Source organism: Bubalus bubalis, chromosome 8, assembly GCF_019923935.1.
Source record: "Bubalus bubalis isolate 160015118507 breed Murrah chromosome 8, NDDB_SH_1, whole genome shotgun sequence".
Taxonomy (NCBI): Eukaryota; Metazoa; Chordata; class Mammalia; order Artiodactyla; family Bovidae; genus Bubalus; species Bubalus bubalis.
In genome coordinates, this window is record NC_059164.1 from 9,780,036 (window position 1) to 9,799,260 (window position 19,225).

General features: G+C 41.0%; 1 protein-coding gene across 4 annotated transcripts in view; it reads right to left on the bottom strand.

Annotated features, from left to right (window-relative positions):
* CDK6 (cyclin dependent kinase 6) overlaps positions 1-19,225 on the bottom strand; it is a 253,952-nt gene that overhangs the window by 159,887 nt on the left and 74,840 nt on the right. The gene's annotated exons all lie outside the window — the stretch shown is intronic.

Consider the following 19,225-nt stretch of genomic DNA (forward strand, 5'->3'; position numbering starts at 1 on the left):
TCTTTAGGCTGAGAATCAAAAGCTTAAAAGTTTGCAGGAAAAACAACTAGCGTGAAATATCCCAAGTAGCACCCATCATGGGGGCTTCCCTTGTGGCTCAGTGGAAAAAACCTGCTTCCCAGTGCAGAAGACATGGGTTCGGTTGCTGGTTTGGGACATTCCCGAGAGTCCCTTGGACAGCAAGGAGATCAAACTAGTCAATCCTAAAGGAAATCAGTCCTGAATATTCATTGGAAGGATTGCTGTTGAAGCTGAAGCTCCAATACTTTGGCCACCTGATGCAAAGAGCTGACTCACTAGAAAAGGCCCTGATGCTGGGAAAGACTGAGGTGAAGAGGGCAAGAGAAGATAAGATGGTTGGATGGCATCACTGACTCAATGGACAAACGGTCATTAGTTAGAGCAAACTGAGGGAGATACTACAGGACAGGGAAGCCTGGCATGCTGCAGTGCACGGGGTCACAAAGAGTTGGACACATCTGAGAGACTAAACAACAACATAAGAGAGGTCCAGGAGATGGTTAAATTATGCCTGATGCTCTGAGTCAAAAGAGAGAGGAAAGGTCCATTCAAATTCCTACTCACCGGGAGACTTTAGCATTACCCACAATGTATAAAGAACTCCTAAAAATCAATTAGAAAAGGACACATGTCCAGTGTTTAAAAATGGTGAAACGTAAGAACCCGCATTTCACAAAAGAGGAACTTCAAATGTCCAGACGTTTTTACCCATATTAGTCTTCACAGCATTGAATATTAAAAGCATAACAAGATACCACTACAATGGTTTAAGTTGACAACACCAAGTGTTGATCAAGATATGCAGCAAATGACTCTCCCTTAGCAGTGATGCAAAAACAAAACAGTTTAAACCACTTGAGAAACTGTTTGGCAGGACTACTGGTACACAGAAGAAAAAAGATTTATCTCACAGATAGGATATTGAGTAAGAGAAACTACATACAAAACAGCACACACTTTCATATGATACAAGCCAGTGAGTGATTATCTTCAGGGAAGGGCTTGTAGACTGGGGATGGTCAGGAAGAAGCCTTTGGAAATATTCTCCTTCTTGATCTGGATAGTTATTATATTAGCAAAAAAGAAAAAAAAATCAAGTTGCATGCACGGTTGAGATCAGTGCATCAACTTTATTATGTCTCCTATACCTCAATTAGAAAAAAATCCCTATCTTTCCAGTATTCATCCAAATCTGGGAATTTTTCCAGCTGAGGGATGCTTTGCAGGGACCTCTCCAGTAGACTGATCATTAGAGGCCTTATGGACTAGAGAGAGATCTCTGTTTTCCTTTGGAAACTACTACTTCTTACGCCTGAGTAGTATAACTCGTGCTAAGTTGCTTCAGGCATGTCTGACTCTTTGCGACCCCATGGACTGTAGCCACTGTAGACTTCTCTCTCCATGGGATTCTCCAGATAAGAACACTGGACTGAGTTGCCATGCTCTCCTCCAGGGTATCTTCCTGAGCCAGGGGTTGAACCCACGTCTTCTATGTCTCCTGCATTGGCAGGTGGGTTCTTTACCACAAGTGCCACCTGGAAAGCCAAGTAGAAAAATAGCTTCACCTACTTTCTACCTGAATGAGTGTTTTCATTAGTATTTGGGAGGATGAAACAGGTTTTTCATATCCTATTATAATAATCAGGTAATAGACAGGTGTGTAAGTGCTTTGAATAGCATTAAGTGTTCAATATTTGGAAGAATGGATGTTTCTTTTTCCTCATTCAATGTGTGTGCATGCGTGGTCACTCATGTCTGACTCTTTGCAACCCCAAGGACTGTAGCCCACCAGGCTCCTCTATCCGTGGGATTTTACAGGCAAGAATACTGGAGTGGGTTGCCATTTCCTCCCCCAGGGGATCTTCTCGACCCAGGGATTGAACCTGTGTCTCCTTTGACTCCTGCACTGGCAGTCAGAGTCTTTACCACTGAGCCACCTGTGAAGCCCTTCTCATTCAACACTGTTTTAAAGGTAATTTCTTATAGATGCATGCCATTCTTTTCAATTGTCACATACTATTCCACGCTATCAAGGTCTGTCCGGTCATCCCCCTACTGATGAACACTTGGTTATTTCCATTTTTTCCACTATTAGTAGAAAGTTTCTTAGTTATAACTCCTTTGCACTAACTAATACCAGGGTTTCTCTGAGAAGTGAAAATGTCTGGTCACTGAATATATGTGTTTTCAGTTTTAATAAACACAGTCAAACTGCTTCCAAAATGCTGTACCAACTGATACTCCCTCTAGACGTATCTGAGACTATCCATGTCTCAATGGTCTCAACAATACCCCGCATTACCAAACTTTTCTTGGTTTGTTTTGCTTGCCCCAAATTTGATGGAAGAAGGATTTCAGTATTGTGTGGCTTTTCATTTCTGATCATAGTGATGCTTGGACAGCTTTTCATACTGATTAACCAGTTATTTTTCTACACGTTCACAACTCATCATTTTAATAACCAAAGAACAGCAACAATCTCTGCACTGTATTGGGTAGAATCCATGTTTTTCCTGTCTTTAAACACACACACACACACACACACACACACACAACCGGCCATTTCCCATTCCCAGTATTTTGGCACCTCTCCTAAATTCCGTGAATCCTCAAAGGTTACCTGGGGCTCAGCTGTTGCAGCCACAAGTTCTTGCAATGCCCTCAGATATAATTTCTCACTCTGGGACAAATTCAACAAGACTCAAGTAAACAACCACTTTCTTCTCCAAACTGATAATTGCTCTGTACTTATTTATTTCGGCTTCTCCTTTTCTGCTCTCGATGAGTAACCAAGTCCTCTCATTCTTTCTTCACAATTTCTCCTTACTTGCTGTTTAACCACCATGCTCCTTCTGTACTATGGCCCTGGTTATCTCATTCCCAAACTACTGGAGCAGTGGCCCCTCCGACTGACGCCAAGTCGTGGCCGACTCTTTGCGACCCCATGCGCCGCGGCTGCCAGGCTTCCCTGTCCCTCGCCGTCTCCCAGAGTGGCGCCTGCAGTCTGCACATCGCCAGCAGAACTTAAACCCCTAGAGTGGTAATGTCAGCCACCACCCGAAAGCCTGTCATATTTCCTAGACCCTATGTGACCAAGGCCATTTATCTCCTGATCAATCAGCTTCTTGTTATTTCTTTGTTTCTTCTGCTGCGTGTAACTCATCTCAGAGTAGCATCTTTTAAATACTATACAACTGCTACTTTCCTCAAGAAGTGAGTCCTGGGTCTTCCCTCTGAATTCCTGCAGCCTTTGCTATTTTGTGACACAGGACACTGTCATATACTGTCTTATGTGATGACTACTCAGATAGTTTATTTCCTCTTTCTAGATTTTAAACTATTAGTTATGTTTATATAACATTCACATTATTTAGCATAGCGGCTTCCACATTCTGCTGCACAAGTACTTATAGAATAAATTAGATACAAAACTATATTTCTTTAGTAGACAGGTCTTCTTGTTACCATTTAAAGCATGCCAGTAAAAGTTGATGCATTTGAAGTACATCAAATATTAGACTAGTTTAAAAAATACCATTTCATTTTGGTTAGTTGCCATCAGGAAACCATGACTAAAAATTGAGGGAAAATGCACAGATGTTAAATATGCTATATTATTTCCAGGGCTTTCACATCTCAGCTGCACCAGTACACATTGGAAAACTAGTAAAATCAACTCCTTAAACTATGATGACACATTGTGTGTTCTATACTTAGAAATTTCAGAGATAAAAGTTGATAGATTTGACTTTCCAGAGAATCTGAATTTTTTTTTTTACAGTAATTAAGGAGATAACTTATAAATATCATCAGCAAGAGACAGGAGGAAGTGCAAAAGGAGTTTTATGGTCAACAAAGCCCAAAGCAGAAGGTACGGCTTTAGAGATACCAATGCTCCATGTTATGCGGCAGCTTGGATGGGAGGGGAGTCTGGGGGAGAATGGATCATGTGTATGTATGGCTGAGTCTCCTAGCTGCCCACCTAAAACTGTCACATTGTTAACTGGCTATACCCCAATGCAAAATCAAACGTTTTTAAAACTAGGATAGTACATGAGGGTAACTGGAAAGTACACAGGTGAACGGTTATCATCCTTTATGTCTTTAGGATGGTGGACTGCTTATAAAATATACATTTTTAACTCATTTGATTTGCACATTTTAATCTTTGTTTTTTACAGATAAGGAAACGGAGGCTCAAAGAAACTAAGTGTCTTGCTCAGGTCACCTGGCTCAGGTCACCAGGAATCTTGATGCCACGGACTCTCTCCACAAAATGAAATAAGCAGACAGTATCTCCTGAACTGTAAGATCTTTCAGTATTTTAGCACTTCCCCAAATCCACTGAGGCGCTGCTTCCTAAGGCTCCATACAAAGCAAATACATAATTATGTGCGTCCCCTCCTCCATGTCCCCAGCCACACCTGTGTGATTAATGAATGAACACATGAAGTCTGCAAGGTGATTTTGGTAATGTAAGATCAGCTCATGAAGTACAAGCCAAGGACCAAAGCCAAACCTCAAATCCTTCAGGCCGGGGTTGCTAAGCTCTCATTCCTTTAATCCTGTGTGCATCTGTGACCCTTGGAGCCCCTCCTGCACTTCCTTCACCTCCTTTATATATCTCACAGGGAAGGTCTGACTGGGACAGGAAAAGGGCAGGGCACAACCTTTAAAAGATTGGCGTAGTCCAAGGACAGGACATAAACTGATAAGAACCAACTGGGTCCAAGATGGCAGACTCAACTTCCACTTGACCTCGAGCCTCAGTATATGCTCAATGTAACACACCCCAAGGCCATGACGGTTCCAAGGATGACCACAAAAGGTCAAAAAGTGGGCAGTGACCCAGTTCCTGGAAATTCCCCACCCCATCCCCCAAATAGCTGGAAAGTTCCTCCTACTCATTAGCCTACGTAATTACCTAGCCTAGCCTATAAAAACTGACAACCCCACACCCTTGGGCCTCTTGTGCCTCTCTTGCCTTCCAAGATGGCCTGTATTCTCTCCATGGAGTGTGCTTCCTTCCTGAATAAACCTTCTTTCTCTTTACTAGGGCTCACTCTTGAATTCTTTCCTGAGTGAAGCCAAGAACCCACACTGGGCAGCCATCCTAGGGACTTGGACATGACCATCCTCTCGCACCTCACTCTATTTCCTACAATATGACTGTTTGCAGCACATGTCTTCTTTGCCTATTTTCAGTCCTCTCTAGTCCTGAGATGGCACAGAGCTTTGCATATAGAAGGTGTGCAATAAACGCTTATTGGATTGAATAGCTTAGTTGACATGTATCCTTACTTGACAAATATGTAAGTAGTTGTGCAAGAAGCTACCAGGAAAACAGAATCAGGGACAAGGATTTTGACAGAGCATGAACATGACTGAAATGAAATAGGTAGACAAATTACAACTCTCCGTAGAGGAAAAAAAAAATACATGTGGAATGAGGCTGTATTTAAAGAGAATAAAATGTTAAGAATGAAAGTTCTAGCAAAGAAAGCATTCCAGGATTCTGGGGTTAGGTAAGTAAAAACAAGGGCAAAGTTCAAACTAACACGCTTTTAGAGGAATGTGCAAGTAAGTGCAGTAACGTATCCAAACCAACAACAAAATGTTTTAAGTATAGGTCTTTAAAATAGTGAATAATTAGAAATAAGAACAAAACCACAGTTATATGGTTTTTGGAGAGCCCCCTGGACCAGAATACCAGGGCTCGGGATACAGTTCTAGGACTAGTCCAAACTGCATGACTGTCAGCGCATTACTCATCTTGCTTTTTTTAACTCACACCCTTAAACGTAACGTCCGATGTCTAGACGACATTCCAAGGTATTTTCTAATTTTGAAAATTTTACCATTTCCCTAATTTGTGTATAAGTGATACCTTCAAGCTATTATAAATGGCCGCCCAAGTAGGTTAAAAATGATTCTTCTGGTTCTGGACACTTCAAACTAGGTAAACCTAGTTTAGATTCTACTAGGTAAACCTTGTCAACTTCTCAAGATTTCAAGTTGAACTGGCTCTAAATGGAGTCCCTTGAACTGCGAGATGAAACCAGTCAATTCTAAATGAAATCAACCCTGAATATTCATTGGAGGGACTCACACTGAAGCTGAAGCTCCAATACTTTGGCCACCTGATTCAAAGAGCCGATGACTCACTGGAAAAGACCCCGATGCTGGCAAAGACTGAAGGCAAAAGGAGAAAAGGGAGGCAGATGATGAGATGGTTAGACAGCATCATCGACTCAACAGATATGAATCTGAGCAAATTCCGGGAGACAGTGAAGGACAGAAGGGCCTGGTATGCTGCAGTCCATGGGGTCGCAGAGAGTTGGATACAACTTGGCAACTGAACAAGAAAGGGCAAAGTGGGAATAGGATGGATGCACATGATCTACTATAGAGTCATGGTGACAAAACCCTACTACAGTAAGCCATTTCTGAAGAGAAACGAAACAAAGCGACGGACTTATGTCACACTCTGGAAGGTGAGCCTTTTCAACGTTCTAGCCACCTTTAGAGACCTAATGGAACAGCTAGAATGTTGGTTTTAAAAATCTGTCCTGTTATTCTTGCAATGCAAATTTCGAGTGTCTTCTGATAGGTTTCTGCAAGCTCTGTTTTGGTTCAATCCAGCTTTCACAACATAAAAATACCTGGCATAAATGAAGTTTTAAAGAAAGGACTTAATGATATTTAATGATAGAGTTTATAATGGTTTATTAAAACTATTCCTAGGTTTTAAAGTAGAGTATGGATTACCACTTAAACAACTATAAGGTATATCTTCTATATGGGTGTCATATTTGATTCTTATAGAAGTTGATATTAAAAATTACAGCCTGGGAGGTCACTCTAATTTTTACAAAGGAAGAAGACACAGGTTCTAAAACCTATAGAACACTAAATAAACAAAAAGAAATTCCAGGGGTAGTTTCTAAATTGCTTGGAGGAACAATATAATACAATAACTCCTTAAAAATGCTAAAATTTTATTTTCAGTGGTCTCTAACAATCATTATTTGTTCTCAAATAAAGGCATGAGATACTAAGTCACCAGAAAAACTGCTAAGAAGTCTAAAGTAACAGTGACAATTCGGCAACAACAATCACAGCCGGTGATGATTTACAGATCCGTGAGGAAAATCAGAAAAAGCACTGATCACATGGGCAGTCCTGTTCACTTTCTACAGACTGTTACGTTCGAGAATCAAGCTGTAGCTTTGAAAACACGCTATATTCCTGAATGGTCTAAAAGTAAACTTGCAGAAATAAGAATATATGCTCTTTAACTCTGAATATAATTTTAGAGGTGTTAAACAAAACACAATATATGTACTGAGCGGCCAATATGTAGTGAACAGTTTTTCTTTCTGCATCCTATCATTGACACCATGGGATTTAACAATAATAAAATTACACGTACCTGTCTTCATTTTGATTCTGATTTTATACACTTAAGAGGCTTATAATAATTAAAATTATAAAAATGAATTGCCTAATGGCCTGGAGGGCATGGAAATGCTAAAACATTTATGTAAATAGGACTTACTCATTAAATAGCACTGACAAAGATATATAAATTATATTTAATTCCACTACGATGACTTAGATGAGAACAGTCTAATGGATTGTGCAAGAGTCCCGAATCTAGCTCCTGGCTTTTTACTTGTGTGAACTTGGGCAAGTCATTCATTAGCTGGTGGTGCCAGCTGCCTCCATCTGTAAAACGAGGACAGGGCTACTTCTCAACTCTGAGACAATGTCTCAGGCTCAGTTTTGACAAGTCTCCCACAGAATTTAATCTTCTTAAAAAAACCCAAATTCAACCAAGATATAAAGGTATAAGAAATGTTCATTTTTCTGAAACGTGCACATTGGATAATGTCTTCCGATGGCATTGCAGGTGCTGAACTATGTGACTGTTCATGAAAATAGTCATGCTTATTGATTCACTAGGCTTGTGTCTACATGAGAGAGAGTGCTGAGGGTAAACAGGGGATAAGTCCTGGGGAAAAGAATGCAGTGAGTCATTAAGACTAGAAGTGAAACGAAATGCTATACCAAATCCCATTGAAACTTCGGGACTTAAAATGAGAAACTACTTTTTCCCATGAGAACTCGGCAATTACAAATTCTAACGAATGCTAGGAAAATGTTTTCAAGTTCTTAGCTGATGTGTTTAAATACAAGTGTCTTCAATGAAATATGCCATCTCATGAAATATGGCCACTATTAATTAATGCCAAAACCAAGAGAATTTTTACGGAATTCCATATCATGAACACATGACCACCACAGCGGTTCGTCGTGACTGAGGTTATGATTCTGAATACCACAGGAGTTAGTAACGACCCAGCGCCTTCCCATGAAATTCAAGCCAATGTTTTTGGACTAATTGGCTCATTGTTGTTCACTAAATTGGTATTTTCTCTGCTATTCTGTCTTCAATCATCGGATATTCCTCCGGAGCCTGCATTGTCTTCAGGTATGTGCTCCTACTGGGCCCCGACATTGTACGTCAGATCTTGAAATCAGGCCTAAGAAACAGTAGAACAGTTCTGAGCAACCAAAAGCTACAATTTAGTTTCTCTATGTTCTTGTTTTTAACTTACCTAAGAATCTACTTTATGGTGAATACATCCACTCCTGAATATCAAATTGTGACTTTTAACAACTTAATAAAATTATGTACTTCAATATTCAGCTAAGTTCCAAGACCATCACTGATTACCCCCTAAATCAGGGCTCAGTAGTCTGAGGAATAGAAAGACTTAAATGTAGTCTACATTTACAAGAGAAAAAGAGATTTCAGAGTTAGGGACTACTGCACCTCTATGTATACTTCACTGACTCTTCTCTGCGATCTAATATTTAAAAAGTTATAAATACCTAAAGGAGTTAATTTCTCTAAATCTAATTATCCTGAAATTAACATTCAGAAATACTTTAAGGTATTTCTACATATACTTAAAACTGGACAAGAAGACCATTTTTTAACACTGGAATCTCTTGCTGTAACAGGGCCAATGAAAACTGGTACATCAAATTCACAGCCTGACGTCGTGGCAAAAGCTGACTGCGGCCCTTGTTGAAGAAAGTGATCTCCACCCCAGATTGGTGGTGGTTCCTTCCTACTACCTGCTGTCAACCAGACCAGGGAACCTATCTGTTGCTGCTGAGACTGGCTCTACTGAATCAGCCCATCGAATGATATGAACAGTTCACCTGGGAAGGAGAGACTGGAGTTCTGCCTCTGCTTCACTGTGAGGTCTTGGACCGGTCCCGGTGGTTCCGTTACCTAATCTAGAAAATTAAGGTCTCAGACTAATGATGCCTTAGGACTGGAATAGCTCTAACATTCATGGCTGACAACACTTCCAAGCTCTCCTTGGTGATCACGCCACCTCTTCTTCCATACAGGACAAGATGAAGTCTAGATAATATGACAGTGTTACTTTTACTATTACTCTGATGGTAGCTTCTAGCCCTCACTTAAAGGTCTTTTAAATGGTGCCAGAATTTTCTGTAGTTATGTTAAGGACTCAGGACAATCCAAGGATGATTTTTCCCTTCACTGCCTTTTCTGTGTGGAATCACACAGGTGAGCATCACCTCAGATCTCCTATCTTCATCCTGGTTGACCACTGTCAGAACTCGAGTCTGACAGAGACATACTCAGGTCCTCAAGCAAAATGGAATCCTTTTCAGAAAAGTCCTAAGTATACAAATACGGACCCAATACCTGTTGGGGTTAAAACACGGTAACGAACCGTTCTCTCCTCCCCACCCCCCCGTTTTAATGATGAGCCCAAATGAGTAAGTTTTAATAAACAAAATTTCACATGCAACTGTCTCATTCACCCTTCCCTCCATGCTGGCAATCAGATTTTCACCAGACATATCTACCCCAAAGCACAGAATGTGCTTACAAAGGTTAGTCAGGACTCTATTTGCATTACAGCAGCTTAATCATTTCAATCTTTAAAAAAACAAAACAGAACAGTTTTTGGAAGCCTCTATTTTATTTTCGAGTTTCTTTTCTCATCTTGGACTGCCCTTCTCCTCAGAAACTGGTTCTCATTTCCCAAAAGCTCTTGCTTGTGTTCTAAAAGCCGCCATCACTCTTTGGAGAAGACGGCTTGACAAAAGTCAGTCAGCAAGATGGATCTCTTTGGAAATGGAAGCCGTCTGGAGTCCACCGATTTTAATGACTCCGGTTTGAACCGAAGAAGAGTTTATTGCCACTCTAGTCCCCTTCCCTGTGGGCAGTAAATTACCAACGATTAAAGAGCCAGTTTCCCCTCACCCTCTCTACCCCCACCACCCTGCTCTGCTCCCGGCAAAAACAAAAACGAAAAAAGAAAAAAACACTGCCCGGGAGGACAAAACCTGCCACCAAGGCAGCAGCGCTGTGGTAATTTCCCCAGGCATTATGATTGATGATGATCAGCAGAGCGTGGGATAATAGCTCCCCTTAATTTACCGGTCCCTTTGAAGGGTTAAAATATGGCAGATGTTGATAGCTGACACTCCTTGCTAACAGGAAAGACGCATCGCTGGGGGCCCCCTTCTAGGCTTTCCTTTCCCCGCAGCTGTCTGTGTAGAGCAAATTGTATCCACTTGTTTAACCTCGGGGAACGTCTGGAGGGGACCCAGTGCCACAAGGGTACCTTTTTTTTTTTAACGGTCATTTCCTCTCTGGTGTAACTTGCATGACAGTATGTGACAAGCAGAAATTAATGGGGACACTGCTGTGCCAATTCCTCCTGAATTGCTGACACTGGCTACAGGCTGCCTGTTTGCCACCCAGCCAAGACCTCACATGAAACATGGCGAGGGGCCCACAGCTCTATTCACCAACAAGCCAGCTGGTCAGTGATGAGAGGAGCCGAAACAATGCGGAGCGCACAAACCAGGAAGAAAACGCTTTACAAACCGCTTCCAACCAAGGAGGTGAGGTTTGCTGCGAGTTCATATGCCGTTTTATTTCCCTGAGTGGCAAACTGCAGGACCCCAGTCTCCACAGTACTTTGGGTAGAAGAAAGATTCCTCTCCCAAAGCCTTCTCAGGTACAAGCTCGGGGAGGAACATCCTTCAGGCACAAGGAAGCCACGTGAGATCTGTCTCCAAGGATGCTTTTCCAATAGGCCCACGAGCCAGCAGGGTATCTCTTGCCTCTAGCGAACTACCATGGGGCTGCCCAGTTTAAAAATTCTATGCATGGGGTATTTTTTCCCCTCTTTCTCACATGTACAAGTACATGCACAAAAGAATCTCCAGTTCAAGCCCGTTAATCCTCTGCAACGTTTTGCAAGGTTGGGGAATCTGCCCCCATCTTGGCAAGATTCGCTTTCCTCTCTTTCTGTAATCAGGATTCAAGCTCAGTCGGTGGGCACTTAAATGGTGTCTCTGTTATAGACTTGGCCATGCTGATTTCGGCTCAGAAGAACAAATCAAGGCACATACTTTTTTTTTTAAGGGAGGGAAGGGCGAGCAGAAACATCACCTAACTGACATTGTGTATGACTCAAAAGTTGAAGGTGAGAGATGGAACGCTGGAATGGGAAAACTGTACTGGTAAGTGTTTTATAATAAACTGGGAGGCCCTCAGGGCATGTGCTTCAGAAAGGCACAACAAAGGGCGCCTCAATTTTGTGTTTGGGCACAGCATGGAGTGAGACTGGGGTGCTCTGAAGGAGCAGATACTCATAAAAACAACGATCTGAGGACTTTCCTGGTGGTCCAGGTGCTAAGACTCCACACTCCCAATGCAGGAGTCCTGGGTTCTATCCCTGTTCGGGGGAAGTACATTCCAGAACATTCCACAAATAAAGCTGCAATGAAGATAGAAGATCTTGCGTGCAGCAACTAAGACCTGGGACAGACAAATGATAAATATTTAAAAGCAAACAAACTAGAATCTGTTCAATTCACTTTCTCTTTCATCCCCAGTTTTACAGTGTACTAACCAGAGTGAAGATGTAGGCAGTTTCTGAGAACATAGGGAATACTTGCAGCAACCACGAAATTCAGCAAGTGAACAATGTGGAGGTTTTGATCTAAGTTCAACAGGCCTCTTGTTTTGGGGGAAGGAAGAATGGGAGGAGAAACGGAAATAACCTGCAGTGTTACCAGGTTGGCCCAGGGGGACAAAAGACACTGTTTTCACTTCTGAGAGGACTTTTCAAAGCCAGCATTAGATTGGCAGCCTCAGGAACATCATTCTTTAGCCATCTCGCTTTCTACAAATAAATGGAATGAACAAAGGTCTCCAAGTCACTCAGGCAGGAAGTACAAGACCGGAGACAAAGCATGAAACAGCCTGCAAGCCCACCTCTAGCACATAAAGGCTATGGGAATAACTCCCGTGGATGGGCTGTTGTTTCCATAAGTATAATTTAGGAAAGGTTTACAATGTTTCCAACTCAGAACTGGAATGCAGGCCTAGAAAAAATACAGAGGAAGAAGTCATGGAAGTGGAAACCCTAATCTCTTAAACAAACACATTTCCAAAATATACTATATAAGGCTACCTGAGTCTGTTTTTCGTGTTCACTGCCCATGCTTTCTAACAACAAAGTAGTACCTTAATGAAAATTCAAACGGTGCTGAGAACCTACAGCCTAAATAATGGGTCCCCTTTTGCCAAGATCAATGTGGAAACCTCAATAAACAGGAATCCCAAACAAATTCAGACATTCCCTCTCATGTGACAACTGCCTGCTGAGTCTGAATCTCTCAAGGGCTTCCTGAATACAAAGGCACATGAAATCTTGGGCTTGCAATGTGATGCCCACAACTCTCTGCAGCCTTACGTGAAGGTGGGCAGGAGGTGTGCTTGGGGGCAGGGGGTGCCTCTCACAGTGTTTCTTATTAGTTAAAATATTATTTGCGTTTACAAATTGAGCCCTAGTTTTCATTTCTGAGCTCCTAAGTTTTTCCAGCCTATAAATAGCCAATTTAATAATGCCAGATGGAGTAAAAGAATGCTACATATGGAATCTGATTGCACAGATATATTTTGAAATGCGTATTTCTAGGTTAAACAGGGGTGATACCTGTACTTACTAAAACAGCCTCTCTCAGCTCAAAGGCCACAGTGTAATGGTCAAAAAAGCTGCATGGCATGTCAAAGGCTATCGAACTGCACACATGTTCCATCTGTGAGTTAGGGAACTGTGAGTCGGATTTTAAGAGGCAGCTGGATGTAACACACTTCCAGGCTTCATGACCCTTCCTGATGCTTCGTTAGGCATCTTATCAGAACGAGAAGAATAGAGATCTCTGTTATGGCTTTCCTGTGGCAAGTAAAAGACAAGGCGATGATTTTCCAGTCCATTTCCCCTGGCAACATGCTCTTCAATCATCAGGGTCTAGGACTTTGTTATTCTGCTGGAGGAAAGAAAGATCAGTGGTTTCTCTCCAAGTGAAATGGGACTCTCTTCTACCCAATATTTAAGGTTATCATCAAGAATTGCTGTGTTTTTGCTTTCAGAGAAGGTGCTTAGGGACTCACAGGGCTCAGCTGAAACACAGCAATTTTACCTACTGTACCAAGGATTCAGGTATGGGGTCCAAGCTATTCTGAGCGTGTCAGGGAATGCTGTTTTCTAAACCCCACGAGGGGTTCATCTTTCTATAAACATCTTATCCTCAACAGTTTTCATTTCTATCATCTAGCCCGGTCTGTTTTCTTCCTCATATGTTCAAAAGGCCACAATGAGCAAAGATGATAAAAAATAGTAATAATAAACATATATTCAAGTTCCCTTTGTTTCGCACCACTGTCCCCCTTTAATTTTGAAAAAATGTAGGGCTGTCTTGGAGCGGATGGTGGAATTATTCACATTATTTTAAGGCAAGTGCGTGTGATCAAGACCGCTGTTGGCATTTTGAGTCTCAAATAATTTACTTCGAGAAAAACTGGAAAGACATCTGACACTTGTTCATTAAACCAATTCTGCATTCACAGCATCTTATCTATTTGTGAGCAATCTCCTGGTACATGTCGATTCACGGTTTAAAAAGAAATGTTCCTTTTTTAGCAGGCACAATAACGCATAGTCCTAAAAATTCTTTGCTAAACTATATACTGGGCTTCCACTGTAAGTGTTATGAGCTCATTTTAACAAGAGGACTGAAAGTTGATTTCATATAAAAAACACTGAAAAATATTTAATGACCTAGAGATCATTAAAGAAACCCACACCAGTACCTGCTACTGTAGTAAAAACAGGCTTGTAACTTTATTCTAAGGGCAGATATTAATTCTAAAAGTTTACGACTCACCAGCAATTGCTTCCATTTACAACAGAATGAAACTCCTCCATTGCCTATTTATACTATTTAACAATAAAATGCTAAAAAGATTAAAGGGGATAGTAACAATAGTGTCAGGGGGTCTTACTAGAAAATCAACCACATCATTTTTTCCCCAGTCTTTTAACATCTATGCCTTTATCCATATCACCATCATCAATAATCACGTACTACATGTTTTCAATATACACACACTGACTATTTTACAAATCTGCTCTATTGTGTGGCCTAACAACAAATGACATGATATTATGTTGCTAATTCTTACGCTGGGCTCAGGAAAAGATTCAGACAAAAGAGCTTCAAAGTGGGGAATAACAGAAGGCATTCCCCACTAAGAGCACAAGTTATAACACCCTTTTGTCCAATGATAAAAATACTAGGTTGAAATATATGAAATGGCCATTTTTACTGGGCAAAAGCAGTCAACCACTGACAACTTCATATGGCTTAATGTACATGCTCATTTTAGACCAAAAAAAAAAAAAAACCAAAAAAAAAACCCATAATACCTTAAAAAAGACACTTTAGACAATTTTGCCTTCTAGTTTTCTATACATATATTTGAAATACATTTCAAAGTTGGGATATTATATACACAGATAATAAAGATGAATATCATCTTTCTTTAGGCAATTCTTAAAAAATAAGCCTCTCTGAAACATTATTCTGTTAAATGCATTTTCATAATTCATTTAATCATCTCCTATTACGGTACCTTCTGATTTAAATGTACATTTCACTTATTATTTGTGCAGTAGAATATATTTCTACCAGCCATTCTGGGCCTATGTATCATTTCTTTGTGATCTGTCTGTTAATGGTCTTTATTTATATCTAAATTAGATAATTTTCTTTTTCTTACTGGTTTCTAAGGGGTTTTTGTATGTTAAGGATATGAAACCTCTGCTGTACTTTTGGCAAATATTTTATTTGCCTTTTAGTTCTATTTGTAATATTTTAAGTTTAAAATTTTAGGGTCTAATCTATGAATTGTTTCCTTTGTGATCATTTCTACTGTTTTATGCTTAGAATACTCTCTGATTTGATAGTGATATATTATTCTAGTCATTAAAAAATTAATACTGTCACCCCCCATATACACATACCTTTTAAAACTATAAAGTGTTTATAGAGTTTATGCAAAACCACAAAAGAGAATGCTTGCTCAGTGTCCAAAGCTGAAAGGCTGTCTTCAGCCTCCTAACCAGCACTAAATGTTACTAAATCAGGACTGTTTCTAGCAAAATTTACAAGCAAACTCAGCTGTCTCTTTTCTAAGGAAAATTTCCTGCCACACAAAGGGTTACCTCTGAACAGTATCTCCATTATTTCAGCCATGACTCCATTCCTAATTTTCTGTTTTCTGGCAGCTGCTCTCTAACTTACAAATAATGCATGTCTTTGTTTAGAGTTCCTTAAAAAAACTGTATATTCTAAATGTGGAAGAAAGCTCAATTTATTTTACTTTGAAACCTGAGAAATCAATAACATGAACCATATGTTAATTATGGAACCTGGTGATAAATAAAGTAAGAAGTCCTATGAAATTGTGGTGGTGAAAGTGATGGAGTTGAGACAGAAAAGGAAAGAAGTCCTTTCTCTTGGTGTGTGATGCTTTCATAAATCTCCCTGCTTGGTAGAACACCAAAATGCAACTCTTTTCTTAATTCATTCTAATGTAATTTATATTTCACTTTCTTCCCAACTCCTGTTTTTTATCAGGATGTTACAGCAATGACGAGATACATATCAACGGCCGTTAATACAGTGGCAACATTAAGAACAGATGATGCCAAAGACAAAGTTTAACCAATATTTATGTCTTTGATTTTCATTTACTTGGATTCATGGAGTTTTGCACTGAAGACATGAATCAAGCTGTCTTTATCTGGTTGAAACACTCAAGGACTTCAGGCCTACAAGATAAATTGCCACGACTAGAGTAAGAATCATAATGAGGAAAACAAAAGTCAGTTATGTAATGTTTTAGGTATTTACATGTGGTATCACATACTTCTAAAAAAGAGCTAACTTTAGGGTATTTACTGAGGGCACATATATTTCTCTTTTTCCCCTGGAGCCCATTAAATCAACTTGGCTCTTGTTATCACAAACCGACATCTTGCCTCTGCTTGTACCCTCACCCTCCTGATCTGGAATCTGTCTTTATAGAGGGAAGGGACAGAGGGAAGCAGAGTCCTCACCTGCCGCTTTCATACCACCTCTGTCTCAGTGACACTTCAGGCCTTCAGCTATGGGTGATGCTGAGTTCCAGATTTAAATGATAAAATGTGATAGTGAGACTAAAATATTCATTAAGTGTTCAGTAATTGTTCCAACTATCAACAGAACTACACACGCACAGAACAACTTCAATTAAGGATATGTTTCCAGATCAATCAGTATCTCATCACTCAGGGTAGCCCTAAACTTAAAAAAAAATTTTTTTTTTACATCTGGAACTCATCATTTTTACTCTTTTGGCCTCACCACGTGGCATGTGGGGTCTTACTTTCCCAACCAGGGATCAAACCCACACCCCCTGTATTGGCAGTGTGGAGCCTTAACCACTGGACCACCTGTCAAGTCCCTAGACTTAAACCTTTTAACATTGCAGTTTCTAAACTTAATTCAGAGTGAAACCTCCAGCCCTCTGGTCCCCAGTCCTCTGCTATGTTCTATTTTAGCTTTCCAATCTAAAAGTGCTGTGACTATACTAGAGTAGAATGATAAATATTTCTTTGGTTTTGTCCAAGAAAGGAAAAATGAACAAGTATGGTCAGGGACAGCAGAGAGCAATAGTAAATACAAAAACCAACAAAGCTACTAGCTTATATTTGCTAAAGGCTTAGAACCACAAGTGGAAGAGATTCTGAGCACTCGTATCTTCTAATACGAGCCTCAAGGCAAGCACCTGAGTACTCTGGCCACATCAGCGTCAGCGCTAGAAATCTCCACCTATGATCCCCGTAGGTCTCACGTAGTCTTGGTTCCTCATCAGTAGAACAGGGTTAGGAATTCTGATCACTTACATGTACAGATCTGGTAATGGTTTACTAATTTAGGACCCCAGAGAACTGTGAGAACATTAAGCAAAAGGAAACAAAAAACATCTTTCGAAGGTCAAATTATGATGTGTCATGAACTTTTTTAAAGAGTAGCTTTCATGAACTTTTTTTTCTAAAGAGTAGCTTTCTGGGCGGCTTAAGAATTTCTCCTTAGAATTCTCATGTTTCTAAGCATCTTCTCGCTAATTCATATTAATGAGTTAGCACATTCCAATAGATCATCTTTAAGGAATAAAATATCAGTGCTTTTAAATAAGTATATACGGCCGAAGAATTGATGCTTGTGAACTGTGGTGTTGGAGAAGACTCTTGCGAGTCCCTTGGACTGCAAGGAGATCCAACCAGTCCATTCTGAAGGAGATCAGCCCTGGGATTTCTTTGGAAGGAATGATGCTAAAGCTGAAACTCCAGTACTTTGGCCACCTCATGCGAAGAGTTGACTCATTGGAAAAGACTCTAATGCTGGGAGGGATTGGGGGCAGGAGGACAACGGGACGGCAGGAGATGAGATGGCTGGATGGCATCACTGACTCGATGGACGTGAGTCTGGGTGAACTGCGGGAGCTGGTGATGGACAGCGAGGACTGGCATGCTGCGATTCATGGGGTCGCAAAGAGTCGGACACGACTGAGCGACTGAACTGAACTGAACTGAACGGATGACTTTAGTTAAAATGCCACACCTGACTCACCTGGGCTTAGAGTCCTCTGAAAGGCTGGGGCCACCTACGCACAAGCAAGCAGATATTCCAAAGGTCTGAGTCATCTCAAGACATTTTCCATTCCCAAGTAGGGTCATATGTCAACCTGTAAGAGACTATTTCTTAAACAGTAATGTCTTTAGGCATCATCAGAGGGTACTTATTGGAAACTCCCTTCTGAGACTATGTTTAGGGCAAGGCTGTAGATTTAAATGAGCACCCCAGGTGGTGATTATACAGGTGATTCACTGGCCACGCCTGGAGAAAGAGCATTACATTTAACTTCATTAACCCCTTACTAGATGGTGATACCACCATCTAGGGGCTTCCCTGGTAGCTCAGTTGGTAAAGAATCCTCCTGCAATGCAGGAGGCCTGGGTTCAATCCCTGGGTTGGGGAGATCTGCTGGTGAAGGGACAGGCCACCCACCCACTCCAGTATTCTTGGGCTTCCCTTGGGGCTCACAGGCCACACCTGGAGAAAAAGCATTACATTTAACTTCATTAATCCCTTAGCAGATGCTGACACCACCATCTAGGGGCTTCCCTCATAGCTCAGCTGGTGAAGAATCTGCCTGCAATGCAGGAGACCTTGGTTCAATCCCTGGGTTGGGAAGATCCCCTGGAGAAGGGAAAGGCTACCCACTCCAGTATCCTGGCCTGGAGAATTCCATGGATGGTACAGTCCATGGGGTGGCAAAGAGCTGGACACGACTGAGTGACTCACTTTCAGATGGTGACACATTTCTGCAAGCTTTGTTGGTTTAGTCTGGTTTTCAGGCAAAATCCAAAGCAGCTTCCACTACACGGCAGTAGCTAGAGGTTTTGAAGATTAGATTTCTACTTGGTCATTTCTAATATCCACAGAATTCTCTTTTACTTCCTAAGATGTCAACAGTCACAGATGGCACTTCCCTGGTAGTCCATTAGTTAAGAATCTGCCTTGCAGTGCAGGGGATGTGGGTTCAAACCCTGTTTGGGGAACTAAGATCCCACATTCCGAGGAGCAACTAAGCCTGCATGCTGTGACTAGGGAACCAGGCTGCCACAACTGGAGAGTCCATAAAGATCTCAGGTGCTGCAGCCAAGATCGGACATAGCCTAAT